We start from the raw sequence: 23,932 nt of genomic DNA, 5'->3' as shown, positions 1-23,932 counted from the left end.
TTTGGGAAAAGCATTGTACTTTATTATGAATGCAACAAGCATTGTGCTTTTGTGGAGGGAACAATGGGGGGGGGGAGGAAGAATGTGGGAAAGTAATTCAGTGCCGGCCTGGAAGATTAATTGTTTACGCTGAGCAAGTGGATTTGAGTAGTGAGGACGACAGACGTACCGAAGGATGAGAATAAACCCGCGAGCGCTTGGAAGGAAGGCTGATGGGATGAAGTAGGGAATATTGAATTGAGATTTGGTGAAGGGGATTATCAGTGGATTTAGAAAGGCAGGGGGGGGATTGTTGGAACAGACCGATGGTGGATTGAAAGTAGCAGAAGGTCGATTGAAAGTAGCAGATGGTGGAATGGACTGATGGGGTATTGAAAGGATTGAAAGTGTGGGAGAAAATAATTATATTCATGTACTCTCAATTATAATTGTTGCTGGTGTTTTATAAATTTAATTTTTATGCTATAATGTTTTATGCTATGCTTCCTTTTAGCCAAGAGTATTTTGACCTAAATGTTGATAAAAGGAATGTCTTGCTATGGAACAAAGTGACCTGGATGATAACACTGCAACTTTTTCCATGATTCTTTCACCTCGTAGACACGTATTGCAGTTGGAGTTATTTTGCCTAAGGCTTATCAGCCCCCTCCACTCTCCCAAAAGCATATAAATGCCAGGAAATGGAATCTTGGTTTAGTGAAAATCATTGTGGATGTTTACCATCTCGTAAACTACATCGGCTTGTGCTCCATAGTGCTATGTTCATAAAATTATCTGATGTAATGTACTTTCCGTTGTGGACAGTGAATTAATTGTGGCTTTCATTTGAGTAACAGGATTTACATTGAGTCGGTTAAAACGTTAACTACAAAATTCGATAACAAAAGTAATGGGGGGGGGACAATGTGGTATTGAAAGAAGGACTGAAAGTGGCAAAGGGATATTGGGGGAGGGGGTAGGAAGGACATCATACCAGGGATACACAAACTAACCTCAACACATGCCTCGACAAACCCATAGACAAGGGGTAAAGGTCTACCTATACATAGATTAATGAAATAACTCATCCTCGGGTCTCCTATATGTTTAAGTATGTTCTCCCCCGGGGTACATTTCTAAAACTGTCACATTATCCTCTCCCCATACTCGACTCGTCCTGAGTCTGACAACTCTTGGGCACATATTATGTGAAGTTCCCTCTAATGCGGTTTACCTCACCTATTCCCTGATTGTGACAATGCATACATGTACCACCTTTGAAAATAATGAATACTAATGCATTGATGATATCTTTGATGATAGGAGGGAAACCACGGGGTAACATCCTGGGTCAGATTGTGGGAGAGTGTGTCCGAGTGGTGCTGAGATGTCGTCCACCAGACGGCGGTCTCCTTGGGTTAACCTGTGGCGGTCCCTTCGGGTAGGTGCCTGGAATGTCCTATCCCTAAGAGAGGATGATCACCTGTCTCTGTTATCATCTGAGCTCAAGCGTTTGGACATCGGGATTGCAGCACTCACTGAGGTTCGGAGACCGGATTGCGGCGAGATAATGGTGGGTGGTTACACCTACTATTGGTCTGGTCGCTCTGATGGTTACCATACCCAAGGAATTGCTGTAGCTGTGTCCAATAAGCTGACCCCAATGATAATTGAGGTAACACCGGTCAACGAGAGTATTATGAGATTAAGGATTCGTTACTCCTTAGGTGTCATTTCCCTGGTCTCTGTTTATGCTCCGACTGAGGCGAGTGATCTCACCGTGAAGGATGCATTCTACGCCACGCTCGAGTCTGTGGTTGATCAGTGCCCCAGACGAGATACACTTCTAGTCTTGGGGGATTTCAATGCATCGAATGGAACTGATAGGGATGGTTATGAGGTGTGTGTTGGTCCCCATGGGTCAGGAACTATGAACCAGAATAGCACTAAGTTCTTTGACTTTGCAAGAAGTCATGGACTTTGGGTGGCTGGTTCATGGTTTCAGCACCCACAAGCTCATCGCTGGACTTAGTATTCCAACGCTGGCGGTGTGCCAAAGGAGATTGACCATGTCCTCATTGACGGTCGTTGGAGGATGATCCAGAACTGCAGGGTCTACCGGAGTGCTCAGTTCCTCAATACTGACCACAGGCTTGTTGTAACAACTCTAGAGCTGTACCTTAAATCCTGGAGAATGGTACCATCCCAGCCTAGGCTGGATGTTGGCAAGCTCAGGGATGAGAGAGTAGCTGAGGAGTTTGCGAACAGGCTGAGTGGACACTTGGGGGGTCCTGAAGAGTTGTGGAGTGCCTTCAAGACCACCGTCTTTGATGTTGCCGGTGGAAGTCTTGGAGCTCACCGCAGGGCAAAGAAGAATTTTGTCTCTCAAGGGACACTGGATACCATTGACCAGAGTCGCAGGGCCAGGCTGAATGGCAGAGCTGAGCTGTTCAGGGAGCTGAGGCATAAAACTGTACGTGTACTGAGGGTGGACAAGGAGGCCTATGTGCGAGGAATCTGTGAGGGGGTAGAGCATCACCTGTGGACAGGTGATTCTCGTCCCGCTTACAGGGGAATTCGCGCATTACGTTCATCCAAGCCCATCCCTCGGAGCACTACAGTTCGAGCAGAGAGTGGTAGGCTCTTGACAGAGGAGTCTGAAGTGAAGGCCCGCTGGGCCGGTTACTTTGAGCGGTTGTACCAGGCTGAGCCCCCAGCTGTCAAGGTGGACGTCAAGGGTGTTACAATCCCTGTTGCTGACCCTCGAATCAACTGTGGTCCACCTTCGCTTGTGGAAACACGGGCTGCGGTGAACCAGTTGAAATGGGGCAAAGCTCCAGGGATCTGTGGCATCCATGCTGAACTTCTCAAGGCTGGTGGAAATGCTGCATTCGTGTCGTTGCATGCAGTTTTGTGCTCTGCCTGGAACACAGGCATCATCCCAACTGACTGGAAGAGGGGCCTTGTTGTCCCTCTCTGGAAAGGGAAGGGTGATCGCCAAGACTGGAACAACTACCGAGGGGTGATGCTGCTCTCAGTGCCGGGCAAGGTCTTTGATCGGATAATTCTTGATAGGGTTCGCCACCATCTGCTTGAGCACCAGCGTCCAGAGCAGTCAGGCTTTACACCAAAGAGGTCAACGATTGACCGTGTCCTTGCCTTTCGTGTCCTCACCGAACGCAGACGAGAGTTTCGGCAGGGGCTGCTTGCAGCCTATGTTGATCTCTGTAAAGTGTTCGATTCAGTGAATCGGGATGTCCTCTGGAGGATTCTTGGTCTTCGTGGGGTGCCACCAAAACTGATCGATCTGATGTCTGAACTCTACTCTGGTACTGAGAGTGCTGTGAAGTGTGGTGGTACCATCTCTGACTTATTTCCAGTTACTGGAGTTCGTCAGGGGTGTGTACTGGCCCCCACACTTTTCAGCACTTGTATGGACTGGATTTTAGGGAGGATGTCGGAGAGATCAAGCTGCGGTGCATCGTTTGGGGAATGTCAAGATATCGGACTTTGATTTTGCAGATGATGCCGTCATCTTTGCGGAGACTTTAGACATCCTTTTGGGGGCCCTCGACGTGCTGAACGAGGAGTCGGAGCCGCTTAGATTACGGGTTTCTTTGGTCAAAACTAAGATCCAGGCTTTTGGTGACATCTTGGATGCTGCTGTCCTGTCTGTGTCTGTTTGTGGTGAGGATGTTGAGGTCGTGGAGAGATTCACTTACCTTGGCAGTGATATTCATGTCTCTGCTGGCTGCGAGTCAGAGGTCAATAGACGTCTGGGTCGGGCCTGGGGAGTCATGGATTCACTGGATCATGGGGTGTGGCGCTGCCGGTACCTGTGCAGGAGGACGAAAGTCTGAGTCTTCAGGTCCTTGGTACTTCCAGTCTTGCTCTATGGATGCGAGACTTGGACTCTGATCAAGGATCTGAGACGGAGACTTAATTCCTTTGGTACCCGGTCTCTTCGGAGAATCCTTGGCTATCACTGGTCACATTTTGTGTCCAACGAGCGGTTGCTGAGAGAGACTCGGATGAGATTTGTTACCTGCAGAGTCCGTGAGCGTCAGTTCTGGCTGTATGGACATGTGGCTCGTTTTCCTGACGCTGATCCTGCTCACCAGATTCTCTCAGCGAGGGAGTCTCATGAGTGGAGGAGGCCAGTGGGCCGACCACATGCCTCGTGGTTGCAGCAGGTTGACCATCATCTCAAGGAGATGGGGATGGGCCTGGCATCTGCCTGGGGGATGGCCAGACGGAGGCCCCTGGAGTACCGGCGGAAAGTGGACGCAGCGACGCGCTGTTCTGGCACATGCTCCCACACCTGACCTGAATGCATTGGGTTAATATGCTCCAACACATTCACACAAGATAGTTCTCAATGCAATTCTGTACCTAAACACATACCAGGTGGGCTGAAACATATTTTTTTTTGCAATTATTTGCACACTATGCACTGGTTTGGTCTCTGATACGCAAATTGAAACAAGAAAAAGAGCAATCAGAGATTGCAGACCCTCGCCAGGATTTCTTTGGAGTGATGTATTTTTCTCGGTTTTAGGGTAATATGGCTGCCAACCACTTGACCTATGAAATCATATGTGTGAGCCTTTTGTTCCTCATGGACAGGCGTTCATACGTGTAAAGTTTCATCTCAATTTGTTCAGCCACTTCAGAGAAAAAGATTTTTGAAGGTTTTGTTTTTTATTTTTCAACAATATGGCTGCTGAATCACGTGACTGATGACATAATGAAGTATTTTTTTCTGTGGAACCCGAGATGACCCTCAAAAATTTTCATACTGATCGGATGTGGTGTTTTACATATGCAATTATGACGTCATAACAAGGGCACTTTTGACCTCATAAAAAGCAAACTCATTCCCCATGACGTGTACTTGCTATGTGCGAAGTTTCAATTTTTTCCTTGTTGCGGTTTCAGAGATACGGAGGTCTAAAGTTTATTCCGTTTTTCCAATATGGCTGCCACACCACGTAACCTATGATGTCACAATTATCATTAAAACATTCCACATAAGTCGTCGCACCAATGGTGAAAAATTGGTCTCAATTCGATAAGCGGTTGCGGAGATAAACACGAAAGATCTGTGTGAACAGACAAACAAACGGACCCAAATGCAATACCCTCTCCTTTGGCAATGGTGATAAAGAAACCATGCTCTTCAGCCCTCTTCTTGGCAACAGGTGGTCATCAAATGGTCCTTTATTTTTGAAGACAGTTCTTAGGGGGAGGTTATGGGAAAATAAAACACAGGTGGGGACCACATGACTGTTTGTCAGTGGCGGTCTTCATACCAATGTAGCCCATGTTGAACAAATATCTTCTTGGGTCCTCAATGGCCTTCAACAATGAACCTTTGCCCTGGAGGGCATCATCGTGGGGCCATCATTTTGGTAGACTACCCTGCAGCCCCTGGGGATTATTCTGCCCTGCATGCCACATTACTGATGATGTAAGGCCAAAATAGTATGTGGTCCTTGGCACAAACGTTGAAGAATGGGGCCACACAAAAGTTGACCTTGGAAATAAACGTGGAGCCATGGCACAGTGGACTTTGCAGACAAACTGGGCGAGGAGTGACAATGGGCAATATGACAGGCAAAGGCATGGCAAAGGCATAAGCAAGAAAACATAGCAAACCAGGCTCAGAAGGCATTGCTATCCAGCCTCTCGGTGCACACGCACCTGAGGGAGGTGATGGCGGTGCTGGCCAATCTGAGAACGGGCTCGGTCCTAACCTAATTATACCACCTCTTTATCTCATTGGCCTGTCCTCATCACAGTCCATGCCCCCCAGTCCCTATCTCTGCCTGCTCTACCCAAGCCCCACTCTTTAAATTGTCCCTAGTTCTCCAAACTAGAATGTCTGTCTCTTGGGTTCCCCTCAGTCTGTGCCAAATTCCTAATTAAACTCCTCCAAGGATCCCTCAGAAAGAAAAGGTAGATCTGTGGAAACCTCAGCGCAAGTTGGAGATACGTCTGCAGGTCCCATGGCTTCTCCAGGTGGATGAATCCAGTGGCTGGTGGTTACGTGAGTGGTGGATGGTGCGAAGGGGCAAACACAACACTTAAATTCTCTATCCATGATCACATCAACAGTTAAACTTTCCTGAGACTTACCAATGTATCTTCTTTTTTTGTATACCATGTCGAGGCTCGTGTAAGAGCTAACACACAGAACATATAACAAGGCACGATAGAAGAGGGATGGGAAAGGGAAGCACAAAATAGTGGGGAACAGAGAAAATAAGAGATCTGTGGAAGGGGGTGGGATGAAGCGGGGTACATTGGGTAAACATGATGGACACGACAGGAACTTTCAGGAAGGAAAACTGGGAATTTGAATGAAGGGGGTTTGGAGTGGATTAACGGGGGTAGAAAAGATCAAGATTTTGGATGGGGAAAAAATATGAGATGATGGTGAATAACTCTTTTGAAGACCGGGAGTGAGTAGTGGGATTGAAGAGCGCATGGGAGTTTGTTCCAGAGGTGGGACAAAAGAAAGAGTGAAGGTGAACAGTATTTCTTGATTTTGACAGTTTCACCAAAAAGGAGGGTTTTGGCAGACTTTGAGCACTCTGTGGAAATATACGGGGGGACAAAGCACAGACAGAGTGGGGGGGAGGGGAGGGGGCAGGGCAGGGCCGGAGAGGAGACGGTAGAAGACAGAAAGACGACCAAACTGCCTGCAGTGAGAGAGTGAAAGACCCAAAGACTCAGCCATCGCGGGAGATATGAATGATCCTAAAAGCCTTGCTTTGCACAGCATGGAGTCGAGCTAGGTGTGAGGCAGGAACACCACCCCAGAGGGGGGGAGCAGTACTCCATAATACTGTGGATGAAAGCTTTGTAGTGGCTAGAAGCTCAGGTGTGCCAACGAAGGACTTTTCACGACAAAGGATGCCCAGTCGGCAACTGGCTTTGGAGGCCAGTTTGGAGATGTGGCTTTTCCAAGAAAGATCATGGCAGACAGTGAGGCCCAAAAGCTTGAATGAAAGGACTTCTTCAAGGGGATTGTTGAGAAAGTCGATTGGGGGAGGAGGGGGGAGGTGTTCCAGATGGTCCTTTCAGAGAGACATTGTGAGGGTATGAGATTTGTCAGGATTGAAAGACACATTCCAAGTGTTTTAAAAGCACAGGGCCAAGAACACTGCATTGAGGAACTCCAGCCTGAACAGGAACAGGAGATGAGATAATTAAGAGCTCTTAATGGTAAGAGCCATGTGTTGACTGCGATAGGAGAGGATGTCCATGCACCATGAGTGGAGATTTCCTTGGATACCATAAGAAGAGTTTGATGAGCTGTGTGGGATACCAGACCATATCGAAAGCTCATGATATGTCTGGGGAGATGGCTCTGATCTCATGCTTGGCATTTAGAACCTCCATCCATTGTTGGGAAAGCAGAAGCAGCATGTCCAGGGTAGCATGACCTGGTATAAAACCAAATTGATGGTCGGAAATTAATTCATTGGAGAAGAGGAAGGATTTAATGTCTGAAGCGATGATGGATTCAATGACCTTGCTGATGATTGGGAGCAGGCTGATTGGTCTGTAGTTGCAGAGATCAGTTTTTTAACCTTGTTATGCAGAGCGGAAATGCCTGCTGATTTCCAAGCAAATGGCAGAAGACCTTGAGTAAATGAGAGGGTGAATAGAACAAAGAGAGGGTGAGCAAGAGCAGAAGAGCAGGTTTTTGGAACACGAGGCTGATGCCGTCTGGACTGGTTGCAGAATCTGAGATGAGGTTTGATTTTGGTCATGGCATTCGAAAAAGCAGGGTCTAAGAGGTTCTATGGGGTTTGGGGGGGGGGCGGTGGTGTTGGACCCCAAAATAGGTATTTGTTTTCTTCTCAGAAACTACACGAACAATTTTGATGAAACTTGACCACAACCTTCATGTGTGGGTTTCACAATATGGAATGGAGGCCTCCCAGGGCAGGCTCAAAGTATCCACCTTCATTTCGGTAAGGGATCACGATACATGGACCAACCTGTGAAGTTTTCTGTTGTCAAAGTTTTGTGCTGAGGGCTCTCTTCAGGATCGCAACTGAACCCCTGACAGCTTTGAACTGTAGTAGTTTGTAATTATATTCCCAGGGATGGTTTTTAATTTCTCTGTGAGGTTCTTTATCATCATTTCCACAGCTTCAGTTGTCACTGGTACAACTTTGGCATTCATCAGCTTCCAGGATCTTCTCACTTCATTCTTGAGGTTTTGGTCGTTGGTTATTTTCTTGATTTCTGCATTGTTTAATCCAAAATCACTGGTATTAACACCTCATTTAGCAATGCCTTCTTCTCTTTTTAGCATCTAAGTATAGAATGACATCTGGTCGCAATGCGTTGTTTTAGATGTTCACGCTCTATTGGATCATGAGGTCATACGTGAGTGGCACTTTCATGGTTTCAGTGATTGCTTTTGGTTAATGTTCCCACAAATTCTCTGGAACTGGGATATCAAAGTTTTTGCAGATGTGCCTGTGGTTAACATTGCAAACTCTGTTGTGTCGTGTGTGCAGCTGTTTTGACGTGTGTGTTTGTGTGTGTGTGTGTGTGTGTGTGTGTGTGTGTGTGTGTGTGTGTGTGTGTGTGTGTGTGTGTGTGTGTGTGTGTGTGTGTGTGTGTGTGTGTGTGTTTTGCTTGTGTTCAGTATTCAAGCAGAACATATCATTCTCTTTGCTAATGCCACCTCCAACCCTCGCCTTCCTCGCTTCCCCCCCCAACCCCCCCTCCCCACTTTACCCTCTCACTGTCACTGTCTATGTGTCTCTCTCTCTCTCTCTCTCTCTCTCTCTCTCTCTGTCTCTCTCTCTCTCTCTCTCTCTCTCTCTCTCTCTCTCTCTCTCTCTCTCTCTCTCTCTCTCTCTCTCTCTCTGTCTCTCTCTCTCTCTCTCTCTCTCTCTCTCTCTCTCTCTCTCTCTCTCTCCCCCCTCCTCTCTCTCTCGCTCCCTCTCTCTCCCTCCCTCTCTCTCCCTCCCTCTCTCTCCTTCCCTCTCTCTCAAGCCCTCCTCATACTCCTCCCTTCCTCAGTGTACAGCAACGTTTGGCAAGGCGTTGCTCTCCCCACCTCCATGCCCTTCCTCACTCTTCTCCTTTTCCGAGCTTCCGCTCCCTCCAACCTCTCCTCAACCTGCAGTCCCTCCTCACCTCTCCCTCTAGCCTCTCTTCTCCCATCCCTTCCCTCCATCATTGCCTCTCTTCTCCCTTCCCTCCATCCTCTCCCCCTCCCTGCTTCCTCCCTCTCTCCCCTCTCTCTCTCTCTCTCTCTCTCTCTCTCTCTCTCTCTCTCTCTCTCTCTCTCTCTCTCTCTCTCTCTCTCTCTCTCTCTCTCTCTCTCTCTCTCTCTCTCTCTCTCTCTCTCTCTCTCTCTCTCTCTCTCTCTCTCTCCCCCCCCATCTCCTCTCTCTCTTCCCTCCCTTCCTCCTCTCCTACCCTCCCTCTCTCTCCTCTCTTCCTTTCCTCCCTCCTCCCCTCACTCCTCCTCCTCTCCTACCCTCCCTTTCCTCCCTCCTCCCCCACCCCTCCTCCTCTCCTTCCCTTCCTCTTCCTCTCCTCCCCCATCCCCTCCCACCCCTCCCTCTCCTCCATCTCCTCCCTCTCCCTCTCCCCCTTTCTCTCTCTCCCTCTCCTCAACCCATCTCCTTCCCTCTTCCTCCCCCTCCCTCCCTCTTCCTCCTCCTTCCTCCCTTTTCCTCCTCCTCCCTTCCTCTTCCTCCCCTCCCTCCCCTCCCTCCCTCTTCCTCCCCCTTCCCTTCCTCTTCCTCCCCCTTCCCTTCCTCTTCCTCCCTCTTCCTTCCCCTCCCTCCCTCTTCCTACCCTCCCTCCCTCTTCCTCCCCCTCCCTCCCCTCTCCCTCCCCCTCCCTCCCCCTCTCCCTCCCCCTCTCCCTCCCCTCCCTCCTCCCCTCCCCTCCCTCCCTCCCCCTCTCCCTCCCCCTCCCTCCCCCTCTCCCTCCCCTCTCCCTCCCCCTCCCTCTCCCTCCCCCTCCCTCCCCCTCTCCCTCTTCCACCCCTCCCTCCCTCTTCCTCCCCCTCCCTCCCTCTCCCTCCCTCTCCCTCCCTCCCTCCCTCTCCTCCTCCTCCCCTCCCTCCCTCTCCTCCTCCTCCCCCTCTCCTCCTCCTCCCCTCCCTCCCTCTCCTCCTCCTCCCTCTCCTCCTCCCCCTCCCTCCCCACAACCACACACACACCACACGCTCGCTTGGGAAGCCCTGGGAAGGACGAATGGGCCTTATTCTGATGACGTCACCGGTCACGTGACTGTGGCAGCTCCGCCATATTGAGTGGCAATAAAGTATACCGTGTCCATAACAACCGATAGTCTCCACTTCAACTACACCGTTATTTCCAAGCAAGCGATTTTTTTTTCTGCAAATGGGTAAGAGTTGTTGTGCCCCGGGATGTACTCAGCGATATACTAAAGGCTCCAGAGTGCAGTTTTACCGCTTTCCCGCCGAAGTAGCCGACGAAATCTTTGGATATCGGTTCTGAGAAGAGAAAAATGGCGACCTGGCGAACATGACTGGTTGTGTGGCCTTCATTTTGTCTCCGGTATGTAACTAATTTCTGATACGTTATTTCAGTAGTTGGTATTAAATAGCTGGTGGTTCCAAAATATTGTCCGATTTGTATCATTAAAATGCATTACATCCCTTGTTTTATTGACAGAATGAGATAGGCGAGATCGCCTTTCCAACAGCTGTCGAACACGCACAGTTCTGAGTTGTTTCACCACAGAAAGTCACATCGATATGTTTTATACATAAAAAAAACTCGCACTTGGAAATATCCACAGCAGTGTGGCATTATACCGGATGTTTGTCATGGAAAAATATAATGTATCTGCGAGCAAACTGACGAACGAAGATTTTCTACAAACTCAGCATTTAGACAAGAGGTTCACTTGAAATTAACTTGTGGCAGCAGTCAGGTTAAAAAAGTGATGCTGGTTGCTGAACAAAACAAGCAACAACGAATACAATAATCGTGAAATGAAAGAAAACAGGCTTACCTTTGCCTCACGATAATACAGTTATTGTCGGCTTTCGTCGAGATTATGTCACTAACAAACCCGGCGACATAATATGAGTAAGCGTCCATACTCTTGAAGGCTTTCAGGCTGGCTTGAGTGTGAGGACTCGGCGTTTCAACAACGTAAACATAGATGCCAGGGAAAACGATTTGAGGCCAAAATTTCCTTTCTGTTGTCCATTTATCCTTTGAAATAATATAAGGATCTTCAGTTTTTCGCAGTACCTCTTCTTAGAAATATCATCTAATCCATGGAAATAGCCCAGAAGTTCACGTGACATGTGCGTGGTTGCCATGATTTTTTGCCACTCAATATGGCGGAGCCTTTCCTTCCGCTGTGACGTCACTCGCTTAGTGCATAGAGACGATTGTCTCGTCGGCGCTGGTCAGACACCAGCTTCTTTCTCGCTTCTCTCGCCCTTTTCTTTTTCCTCTCTTCTTTTGCTTTTTCTTTTTCGCTTTTCTCTTCACGCTTTTCTCTCCTCACGCTTTTCTCTCATGCTTTTTTTCTCCTCACACTTTTCACTCCTCACGCTTTTCTCTCAGAACATACCTCTCGCTCGTTTTTATATCCCCGGGCCGTCTTCACCAGTCAGTCCGCCCCAAGCTCACCCCCCCCCCCCCGCTGGCACACGGTTACCATGACTACCCGTGCGCTCTCAAAAAAGGCGGGCATCGGAGCTCGCAAAAGAATGTTGCTGAGAGAAAATGAGGGCGGGCTTCAGAGCTCGTGAAAGAAATGTCTGTGAACGTGTCTGTCGTAAAGAAAAAAAGCTTCCCATAAGAGAGGGGATCTATCCTTTACCCTTCTCAACGCATCACATTTAAGAACCCATTAGACATGGGGATGCGGCTAATCTGAACATGCATTTAAGGAAATAACTGTGAGAGGACCTGGATGTGTGGATGCTTTCATCAGACCAGATTCTAAAATCCGTAAAAAAAAAAAAAAAAATATATATATATATATATATATATATATATATGTATATATATATATATATATATATATATATATATGTATATATATATATGTATGTATATATATGTATATATATATGTATGTATATATATGTATGTATATATGTATATATATATGTATATATATGTATATATATATATATATATATATATATATATATATATATATATATATATATATATATATATATATATATAGAAAGAAAAATGGGAAAACAAGAACAGCACACACACAATTTCGCATATCTCTACCAGGCGGAACAGTTTACATTTTGTATCCCTCTGCTAGGCTGGATCCAGATCCAGATCTTCACCAAAATCTAATCAGCTTGTTCTTGTCAGCTACCCAACTCATTCACCAACTTTCTTCATAATCTGTCCACAACTTTTTGAAATATCCTGCTCACAGACAGACAGGGGTGAAAACATAACCTCTATCCACCCTCGGTGGTTGATGGTGATTAGCCAATTTGACTTGGACTCCACATGGACTTATAGGTCAAAAGATACGGTATATTCTTCCTTGACGGTCCACAGAAGGACACACCAGCAGTACCAGGGACCTTGCTCATAAGTGCGGTTGTTGGCTGGGAGAGATTATGATCTTGTAGTTTAATTATAGAAGCCATGGAAGTATGGAGGCAAACCTGCACAGTTTCGTGACTTTCCCAAGGATTCTCCAGAGAAGCCAGAGAAATAGTATTTGGAGGCAATGGGTTCTTCACCTCCTTGAGTATCCGAAAAGGAACTCTGATCGTCTTTAGGCATATTTTTTACTGCAAGTTCCTCAGGTGAGAGACTGCCATTCGTCCCATCCCTCAGGAGATCTACCACTGTGAAGATACCATTAAACAAGAGTTTTCCCCTTATTGTAATGGAAGCAAGCTAACATTGGGGCCTGTAGAAGTGTGTTGAGGAAAAGCAGCTCTTCTAGCTGGTCTTTACTTGGGTGAGGACCATTTTCTCTTCGAACGTCAAATGCCTGTCACTGCCAGGCCTTCAGTATATCTACACTGATGAGCCAAAACATGATGACCACCTGCCTAATATGCTGTTGGTCCTCCGTGTGCTGCCAAAACAGCACCGACCCGCCGAGGCGGGTGTGAAAGATCCCGAGAGAAAAGACCCCGAAAGGTGTGCTGTGGTATCTGGCACCAAAACATGAGCAGAAGATACTTAAAGTCCTGTAAGTTGCGAGGTGGAGCCACTCTGGATCGTACTTGTCGGTCCAGCACATCTGACAGATGCTCAATTGGATTGAGATCTGGAGAATTTGGAGGCCAGGGCAACACCGTGAACACTTCATCATGTTCCTCAAACCATTCCCGAACAATGTGTGCAGTGTGGCAGGGTGCATTATCCTGCTGAAAGAGGCCACTGCCATCAGGGAATACCATTGGCATGAAGGGGTGTACCTCATCTGCAACGATGTTTAGGTTGGTGACACGTGTCAAGTTGATGTCCACATGAATGGCCAGACCAAGGGTTTCCCGGCAGAACATTTCCCAGAGCACCACACTCCCTCCACTGGTGTGTCGTCTTCCCACAGTGAATCCTGGTGCCATCACTTCCCCAGATAAACGGTGCCATGTACACGGCCATCCACGTGATCTCAAAGAAAATGGGACTTATCGGACCAGGCAACCTTCTGCCTCTGCTTTAGGTCCAGTTCCGACGCTCCCTCTCCCATTGAAGGCGCTTTCGACGGTGGACAGTTGTCATCATGGGCACTCTGACTGGTCTGCGGCTACGCAGCCCCATACGCAGCAGGGTGCGATGCACTGTGGATTGTGAGACATTCCTCCCGTGACCACCATCAAAATTTTCTGTGACTTGTGCCACAGTAGACCTTCTGTCGGTTCAGACCAGATGGGATAGCCATCGCTGCCCTCGTGCATCGATGAGCCGTGGGCGCCCAACACCCTGTCGCTGGTTTGTCGTTTGCCCCTCCTCGGACCACTGTCTGTAGGTACTCACCACTGCTGACTGGGAGCACCCCACAAGCCTTGCCATTTCAGAGATGCTCTGACCCAGTCGTCTGGCTATAACAATTTGGCCCTTGTCAAAGTTGCTCAGGTCTTCACTCCTGCCCATTTCTCCTGCATCCAACACATCAACTTCAAGAACTGACTTCACTCGCTGCCTAATATGCCCCACCCTTTGACAGGTGCCATTGTAACAAGATAATCAATGTTATTCACTTCACCTGTCAGTGGTCATAATGTTTTGATTTCATGATTTCATTTAACCATGACTACGCAGAGTCCAGAGAAGTAAAGTTTTGGAATTTCCTGCTGTTTGGCTTTCGATATAATGTCCACAACTCCTTTTCCTACTTATTTAACCGAATCAATGAATCCTACCTTCTTGCAGCATCAGCCGGGAATGTTGCTCTTTTCCTACAAAATTGAGGTGCATGGAATAGCCAAGCACCAGAGGGGAAAAAGGAAAGGCATCTGCGGTGGGGCAGTGGGGTAAGAAGCATGGAAATGAAGTCCAAATAGTTGAAAGATAAAGGGGTGGAAACCCAGCAACAGACCAGAAAGAAGCCCACAAGCGCATGGACACAAGCCAAGAACACACAAACCCAGCACAGAAGACAACACAGCTTTTTTACAATGACCACAGATAGTAATAGTAGTGGTAGTCGTAAAATTATCCCATTACATAATAGGGAAACCGAATTTCTGGATCCCTTTTCATTGTTAAACATCACCTCATCCAAACTCATGATCTCTTTTTTTTGTATACAGTCGAGGCAAGGGGAAGAGTTCGTAATACACTGAATGGAGCAGGACACAACAGGAGAGAGAGAGAGAACGAGAGAGAGAGAGAGAGAGAGAGAGAGAGAGAGAGAGAGAGAGAGAGAGAGAGAGAGAGAGAGAGAGAGAGAGAGAGAGAGAGAGAGAGAGAGAGAGAGAGAGAGAGAGAGAGAGAAAGAAACAGAGAGAAACAGCTGAGCCAAAAGCCAAGACAGGGGGAGGCAGACAAGCAATGACTGTGGGGAGGAATGTGGACAGGAGAGGATGCATCAGGTGGACAAAATGGATAACAGAAGTAAACTCTCATGAGGTTTGGAATTTGGTCGGAGGGGGGATTGGGGTTGGGAAGGGGGAGGGGGTTAACGAGAGTAGAAAAGAACATGGTTTTGGATTGGGGACGAACTAAGATGGTGTTGAGCAGGTCTTTTGAAGACCTGGAGGGAAGCATGAGATTGAAGAGGATGTGGAGGTTGGTTCCACAGGTGGGAAAAAAGAAGAATAAATGAGTTTAGGTGAGCAGTGATCCTTGATTTAGGTAGTTTCATAAGAAGGGGTTGATGATTGACTGTGTGCCCTGAAGAAACCTGGAGAGGGGAGACAAAGCATAGAAAGAATAGAGGGTTCAAGAGCAGAAAGGAGGTGGTGGAAAACAGAGAGACCACCGACCAGTCTGTGATGGCAAAGTGATAGGCCCATAGACTTAGCTTCATCGTGGGGGATTCCAATAATCTTACAGGCCATGGTTTCCACGGCATCAGGATGAGCAAGATATGAGGCAGGGGAGCCAGCCCAGAGAGGAGAGCAGTATTCCATCAAGCTGTGGATGAAGGCCGTGAAGGTGGATAGGAGTTCAGATGTGCCAAGGAAGGACTTTGTACAATGTACAACGGAGGATGTCCAGTTGGCAGCTGGCTTTGAAAGCCAACTTTGAAATGTGGTTTTCTCAAGAAAGATCATGGCTGATAGTGAGACCCAGGCGTTTGAATGACTGAATTTACTCAAGAGAATTGTTAAGAAAGTAGATGGAAGTGTTTGCCAGATGGTCCTTTCAGAGAGAGATAGTGAACGTGTGAGATTTGTCAAGATTGAAAGACATATTTCAAGTGTTTCACAAGCTTATGATGTTTGTTAAGGTCTGACGAGAGGGAAGAGGCTGTGGCCCACCTGTCTGAAGGATAACGGACATCACGGCAGAGGGTGGAGTCATCAGCAAACAGATAAGAAGAATTTTCGAGAAAGCCAAAGAGATCATTGATGAAGATCAGAAATAAGACTGGAACCCAGAACATTGCCTTTGGGTACTCCAGCCTTGATAGAGAGAGGTGATGAAAAGATTCCATTGAGTACCAAACGTTGGCAACGAGAGTAGAGGAAGTCAGTAACCCATGTGTGGAGTTGGCCTTGGATGCCAAGAGTTTGGAAAGTAAGGCAGGATGCAAGGTCAGGTCAGGTCAGGTGTGGGAGCATATGCCGGGGCAGCGTAATGCTGCGTTCGCTTTCCGCTTGTATGCCAGGGGCCTCCGTCTGGTCATCCCCAAGGCAGATGCCTGGCCCATCCCCATCTCCTTGAAATGCCGATCAACCTGTGGCAAACACGAGGCATGTGATTGGCCCGTTGGCTCCCTCCACTCACGTAGCTCCCTCACTGAGAGAATCTGGTGAGCAGAATCAGTGTTAAGAAAATAAGTCACATGTCCATACAGCCGCACCCGATGCTCACAGACTATAAAGGTAACAAATTTCATCTGAGTCTCTCGCAGCATTGCTCAATGGATGTAAAGTCTGACCAGTGATTTTTATTTTTATTTTATATATTTTTACATTTATTGTCGAGGCTCGTATGAGAGGTAACACACAAAACACACAACAAGGGGGGGGGGGCAGGAGACAAGAGGGGCGGGAGTGGGAAGCGCAAAACAGTGGGGAACAGAGACATTAGGAGATCTGTGGAAGGGAGATGGATGGGGTAGGGTCCACAGGGTAAAAAAAATGGACACTACAGGGACTTTCAGGACCTTACATGACAGGGAACTTTCAGGATGGAAAGCAGGGAATTTGAAGGAGGTGGGTTTGTGGTGGATTAAGGGGGGTAGATAAGATCGTAGTTTTGGATGGGTCAAGGATTCTCTTAAAAGACCTGGTACCGAAGGAGTGAAGTCTCCATCTCAGATCCTTGGTCAGATTCCAAGTCTCACATCTGCAGAGCAAGACTGGGAACACCACAGACTCTAAGACTCAGACTTTCATCCTCCTGCATTGATAACGACAGCGCCACACCCCATGATCCAGTGAATCCATGACTCCCCAGGCCCACCTCAGATGTTTATTGACCTCTGGCTCACAACATGCGGAGACATGAATATCACTGCCAAGGTAAGTGAATCTCTCTCTCTGACCTCAACATCCTCACCACAAAGAGGAACAGACAAGATATATAGCAGCATCCAATATGTCATGAAAGCCAGGATCTTAGTTTTGTCACAGGAAACCTGTCATCCCAGTGGCTCCGACTCCTTATTCAGCACCTCAATGGTCCCCACAAGGATATCCAGTGTCTCCGCAAAGGCGACTGCATCATCTGCGAAATCAAGGTCAGAGATCTTGATATTCCCAAACGATGCACTGAACCTTGATCTCTGAGACATCATCCCAAGAATCCAGTCCATAGAAGTGCTATCACTGTCCAAAAATGTGGGGGCAAAAAAAAAAAAACACCCCTGACAAACTCCAGTAACAGCTGGAAAAAAGTCCGAGATGGAACCACTACACCTCACAGCACTCTCAGTACCAGAGTATAGTTCAGAAATCAGAATGAGAATCCTCCAGAAGGCATCACGATTCACTGAATCGAATGCTTTGCAGAGATAAATATAAGTTGTGAGCAGTCTCTGCCGAAACTCTCATCTGCGTTCGGTGAGGACCCGAATAGCAAGGATATGGTCAATCGTTGACCTCTTTGGTGTGAAGCCCGACTGCTCTGGGCGTTGGTGCTCCAGCAAATGGTGGTGAACACTATCAATAATTATCCAAGCAAAGACCTTGCCCGGCACTGAGAGCAGTGTCACCCCTCTGTAGCCGTTGCAGTCCTGGCAATCACCCTTCCCTTTCCAGAGAGGGGCAAGACCCCTCATCCAGTCAGTTGGGTGATGTCTATGCTTTAAACAGAGCAAAGACTGCATGCAATGACACAAATACAGCATTTTCACCAGCCTTGAGAATTTCAGCATGGATGCCACAGATTCCAGGAGCTTTACCCCCTCTCAAACTGGTTCACCACAGCCTGTGTTTCCACAAACGAAGGAGGTACACAGATGATTGGAGGGTCAGCAATAGGGATAGATACACCCCTGACCACCAACTCAACAGCTGGTGGGTCAGCCTGGTACAGCCGCTCAAAGTAACAAACCCAGTGAGCCTTCACTTTTGACTCCTCTGACAAGAGCCAACCACCCTTTGCTGTAACTGCAGCACACCAAGGGATGGGCTTGGGGGAACACAATGCACACATATCTTCAGAAGGAGGCTGAGAATCACTTGACCACAGGTGATTCTTTACCCCTTCAAAGATTACTCACACAAAGGCTTCCTTATCCACCTCAGTGCACATACTGATTTATGCCTCAACTCTCGGCCAGCTCAGCTCTTCCATTAAGCTTGGCTTTGTATCTCTGGTCAATGGTTCCCAGTGTCACTTGGGAGACAAAGTTCTTCTTCGCCTGATGGTGGGTTCCAAGACATCCACTGGCAACATCAAGGATGGTAGTCTTGAAGACACACAACTCTTCAGGATTCCTCAAAACACCCTGACCCCCCAAATCCCCACTCAGCCTGTTCGCAAACTCCTATGCTGCCTTCTCATCATGGAGCATGCCAACATCCCACCTAAGTTGTGATGGTACTATTCTCCTAGATTTAAGCTGCAACTTCAGCATTGTTAAAACAAGCCTATGGTTGATATTGAGGAACTGAGCACTCCAGTCGACCCTGCAGTTCTGGAGCATCCTCCAGTGACCATCATTCTCCTTTGCTACACCACCAGCGTTGGAATACCAAGTCCGGCGATAAGCCTTTGGGTGCTGAAACCACGAACCAGCCACCCTAAGTCCATGACTTCTTGCAAGGTCAATAAATTTAGTGCTATTCTGGTTCGCAGCTCCAGGTTCCAGACCCATGGGAACCAACATGTCTCATAATCATCCCTATCAGTTCTGGTCGATGTATTGAAATCCCCCAAAGACTGGAAGAGTATCTCGCCTGGGGCACCAGTCAACCACAGATTTGAGCATGGCATAGAATGACTCCTTCACACTGAGATCACTCTCCTCAGTCGGAGCAGCTACAGAAACCAGGAAATGACACCCAAGGAGTGACGAATCCTCAGTCTCATAATACGCTCATTGACTGGTGTTACGTCAATTTTATCATGGGAGTCAGCTTATTGGACACAGCAATAGCAACTCCTTGGGTATGGTAACCATCAGAGCGACCAGACCAGTAGTAGGTTTAACCACCTCCCATGATCTCACCACTATCCCGTCTCCGAACCTCAGAGTGCTGTAATACCAATGTTCAAACATTGGAGCTCAGGTAATAGCAAAGACAGGTGATCATTCTCTCTCAGTGTTGGGACATTCCAGGCACCCACCTGAAGGGACCACCTCAGGTTAATCCGAGGAGACCGCCGTCTGGTAAACAACACCTCAGCACCACCCAGACCCACACCACCGCAATCTGACCCAGGAAGGTTACTCCATGCTTTTCATCCCATCATCAAAGAATAGGGGTCCCAAAGGCTTTGCCCCATTCCCATCATCTTGTGAGCTGCCCTTGCGAAGGGCAGATGCAAGGGAGGTTCTCCCATTGGTTGTTATCTACATTTGTGGGTTTCAAGAGGTGGGACGGAGTTCTCCCTTATCTCAACATCTCCACCTCCTATTTTTTTGTTAAAGGATCATGATTCATGAACCAAACTGTGAAATTTCATTCTCATAGCCTTGTTTCTCGGATTCTTTTCAGAATATTCACTGAACCAGCTGACAGCCTCCACTTGTCATTTGCAGTGATAGTCCCTGGAATGATTGTTAAGTACTCAGTAAGAGTTTTCTTTTTCATTCCTGTAGCTCCAACTATTGCCGGTACAATTTCAGCTCTCTTCAATTTCCACATCCTCTTGACCTCATTTTTCAGATCCTGGTATTTGGTCACATTCCTGATTTTTGTCAAAAGTCATTGGGAACTGAAACCTCAATCAACAATGTTGACTTTTCCTTTTTTTTGTGTTTGAGCATGATGTCCAGACACAATGCTTTGTTTGCAGTGTTCCCACTTGATGGGATCATCTTGTCTCACGTGAGCATTTATTGTTCATTTTCAAGGATCGGACTTGGTTTGTGTTTCCATGATTGTTCTCGGACGAGGATGGTGAAATGTTTACAGATACGCTAGTGAATTACTCTGCAGATGCTGTCATGTCTTTATGTGCACAGCTGTTCTGACATGAGTTTTTTACATTCCAAGAGGGGGTGACTGGTACTTTCTGTTTCTTCCCCACAGAACCTGAATTTGGTTGATTGACTCAATCCCACCATTTTCTTTAAGGCATTGGTGTGGTGTGGTGTCCTTGATCTTGGGCATTGATGATGACTAGTTCTCCATCCCAATTAATTTGACCTCGTCTTAGCCATTCCAAAGAGCCTTCCTTGTCGATCCCTGCCCTGTCAAGCTCTTCTTTTTTTTTTAATCTTCCTGCTCTTTTGTTGTTCTCCCATTTAACAGAGTATATATGCTGATATTTCTACCAGGTGTAGTGGCGTGCGCCTGTAATCCGGCTACTCGGAGGCTTGGGTTGGAGGATTGCTTGATGATGGGAGCTCTGCACTGGGCCGCGCTATGAGAGGGTGTAGGGCAGCCTGGAATCATGGCGAAACCCAATCCTTATCCCTGTGTCATAAGAGGCGACCAGGGTTGTGTCAGGAAGGGCATCCGGCGTAAAACCTATGCCAAATCAGTATGCGGATCATAACGGATGATCCGCTGTGGTGACCCCTAACGGGAGCAGCTGAAAGATGAACAACAACATATACTGATATTTCACCCACAGAGTGGGTTTAAAGTTTTTTTTTGTGTTTTGACAGACTATCAAAAGCATGAGATATGTACATAGTGACAGCACTGACCTCATGTCTGACACTGAGTTCCTCCATCCATGAATGGATGAGGCATAGCAGCATGTCCAAGATGGAGTGTCTGGTCTGAAACCAAATTCCTGATCTGAGATGAGGTTGTTGGAGAAAAGGACAGTTTCATTTCAACTGCGATGATGGATTCCATGACTGCTGATTGGAAGTAAGCTAATTGGTCTGAAGTTCTGTTTTAGCACCTTCTTATGTAATGCTGTGATGGTGCTGGGTTTCGAATCCCACTTCCTAAATTCGTGGTGGCCAGATGGTTAACACTGACCAACCTCCTGGGATGGTCGAGTGGTCTTTATTCCGAGGAGGCGGACATGCTCATTGATATGGATTTCAGTGCGTGCTCGAAGGGTATGGCGAAGGGCAATGCCACTGTATGGGGGGGGGGGAGACAACAGAGCCCAGTGAGGGCAATGGCGGACGGAGAAGGAGTACTCGAAATGGAATGGAAGAGGGATTACAGAGAATGGACAGCACGAGGGGGTTTGATCCACGAACCCCACTACAAATACACGAAATGCGGTTTCTTTAAAAGGGAATACACTTAATGAAACACAAATATTTATAAGAACAATAATGAAGATGAATTGAAATTAATATAAAAAATAACTTCTATGATCAAAGCCGAGCACACATCGACACAAACACAGACAAAGGATGAAAAATTAAAATAAAACCTCCTTTTTAAATACACTGGTACTCAGACTGGCCAAGGGCTGGCCCTCAACGATCTCGTAATAGGGAGCTTCATCAGGCGCGTGCACTTGCAAGCAAAATGGCGCCATCTCTTGGCGCGCCCGGGAGGAAGGCTCCTCCACCATCCACGTGCACACGCAGGCAGAATTGTGCTTTACTTGTAGCAGCTTTCCACACGCAGGCTCACGGACATGCCAGCCTTCCTCTTCCTGAGCGGGTGTCACTGCCTCGTGCGGTCCTCATACCGAACTCGTGTGCGTGTCCCGCCAAACCAGACGTGAGCCCTCCACACTCTACACACGCAAATCTGGCTGGCCCCTCCTCGATCGGCTCTGCTCAATCTGCTCTGCTTGATCACTCCAGATGTGCAATCTGCCCTGCTTAATCTGCTGTCTTCGAAGCCCCCTCGCTAAGCACACTGTGCCTTTGATCCTCCTCTTTTGATCACCCTCTCTCTCCCTCGCCCCCGGGGCATGGCCTCCTCGCCTCCAAACCCGGGAAGATGGGGCTTCTCCTGTTGGTGTTGTTTCAGGGACTCGGTCCCCAGCTTACGGCCTGGCTTGGAATATAAAAATAATCAGGAAAATCACAGAGGGTAATCACGTACAGGGGAACTTATTTTTACTCCCCAAGCTAAATAACACAGCACCACCCCTCATGTGGTGAAACGTAACACTTAAGCTGACAGATTCCCCGACTTATTTGCATCGAGGTGCTTCTACCCGTCATGGACCATGCTATACTCTACAATCCCATCTGAACCATTAAATCAGTTCATCTACCCCCATAATCATAACAATAATATGCACACATGCATGCACGGTGTTGGCTTAATGGTTAGAGGGGTGGGCTTGGGATGTTAGGGTCCTGAGTTCAAATTCCACTTAGCTGTTGAATTAATACCAGGTGGGGTTAACTTGGCCTGTCATCCTTCTGAGGTTGGCAAAATGAGTTCCAGCATGCTGGTATCCTGTTTCAGAGTGGAAACCCATCCAGGATTGTGCCAAATAACCAAGGAGACTGTTTCAGCATGACCAATGCTTTGCATAGAGTATGGTCCCAATGGATGGATGGATATATATATATATATATATATATATATATATATATATATATATATATATATATATATATATATATATATAATCTGCTTTTTTGTTCTATTTGTAAATGTCTTTACAGCTGTGGAGGAACTCTGTGAAGGGTTTGAAACGGCAAAGGGCTTTCCTTGCACAGCCTTTCATGGTTGCTTTATGTAGCTTGTTCTGCTGGAAGAGCATGGGAGGAGTCGATTTATTTATATAATCCTAGCCACCTTGGTTTATTTGATTATGTGAGAGCTGATTGGTTATTCCCTCCATTCACAGGTGAGAGATGTGGGTGCGTTTTCCTTTTTTCATATATAATCAGGGAGTACGGTAGTACTCCATATACGTTGATGAAATGTGGCTTTGAGCGACTGCCTGTTCCTCCAGCTATGTGAAACTGGTGTCAAAAGGTGGATTTGATGAACGTCATGTCACAATGGAGAATTTCCAATTGAAAATTCTCACTCTCGAGACTACTATGCAGATGCAACATTTAAAGCTTTAAGAAAGCACGTTTTGCTTACACATTTGCAGGTGTTTTTAAAGTGTACATTTGTAGGATACAACTATTATGCTTCATGCATGCTTCTAAGACTTGTCAAGAGAGAGGTTTTTCTTTCAGTGAGACGTTCATTACACAAAACGGTCTCTGCTGTGTTCAGTGGTCATACTCTCTGCTGGGTAGGAAAATGCCTTTATCTCTTTCTTCAAAACCTTAAACCGACTGACCTTTGAGCTTTCTGAGGCCCCCTAGTGGACTTTCAATTTTAGATGGGAGCAGAGGGGGTAGGGTGGGTAGCACTTTACCTACATTATTTAATACGAGTTCACTAAAGTCTCACAGCACTATTGTAGGATTGGACACAGAGTCTACATGATTGCAAATGGATGGATGATCTATATCCATCCGATGATAGAAGACGTCGTCAAGACAAAATTGATTGATTGGGAGGATTACGGCCGGCATGATAGCATCGAGGTACGTACACTCGCCTGAGTTGTCTAGCCCTGGTTGGAATCTCGACCGAGCTATAAACTGTCATCATAGTGTTTTGCATGCTGGGCAAGGCATCAATGTGTGTGTCATCCATGAGATGGACGTTGAGCTCGAGAGCCCTACTCGAGAACTCCAGCACTGGTATTTGGTGAATATTAAAGATCCCACGATATCTTTCGGAAAGTAGACG

At 47.2% G+C, this 23,932-nt stretch overlaps 1 long non-coding RNA gene across 1 annotated transcript in view; it reads left to right on the top strand.

Moving 5' to 3' along the window:
• The first annotated feature begins 10,271 nt into the window (after positions 1-10,271).
• Positions 10,272-23,932, top strand: part of LOC147030093 (uncharacterized) — a 52,104-nt gene continuing 38,443 nt past the window's right edge. Inside the window, exon 1 of the long non-coding RNA XR_015056224.1 lies at positions 10,272-10,547. This is a non-coding gene — a long non-coding RNA (uncharacterized LOC147030093). The remainder of the gene's footprint in view (positions 10,548-23,932) is intronic.

This window comes from Eptatretus burgeri, chromosome 3 (genome assembly GCF_056783735.1).
Source record: "Eptatretus burgeri isolate ZD-2024b chromosome 3, Ebu_testis_v1, whole genome shotgun sequence".
Taxonomy (NCBI): Eukaryota; Metazoa; Chordata; class Myxini; order Myxiniformes; family Myxinidae; genus Eptatretus; species Eptatretus burgeri.
This window is presented reverse-complemented; position numbering and strand designations above follow the sequence as displayed.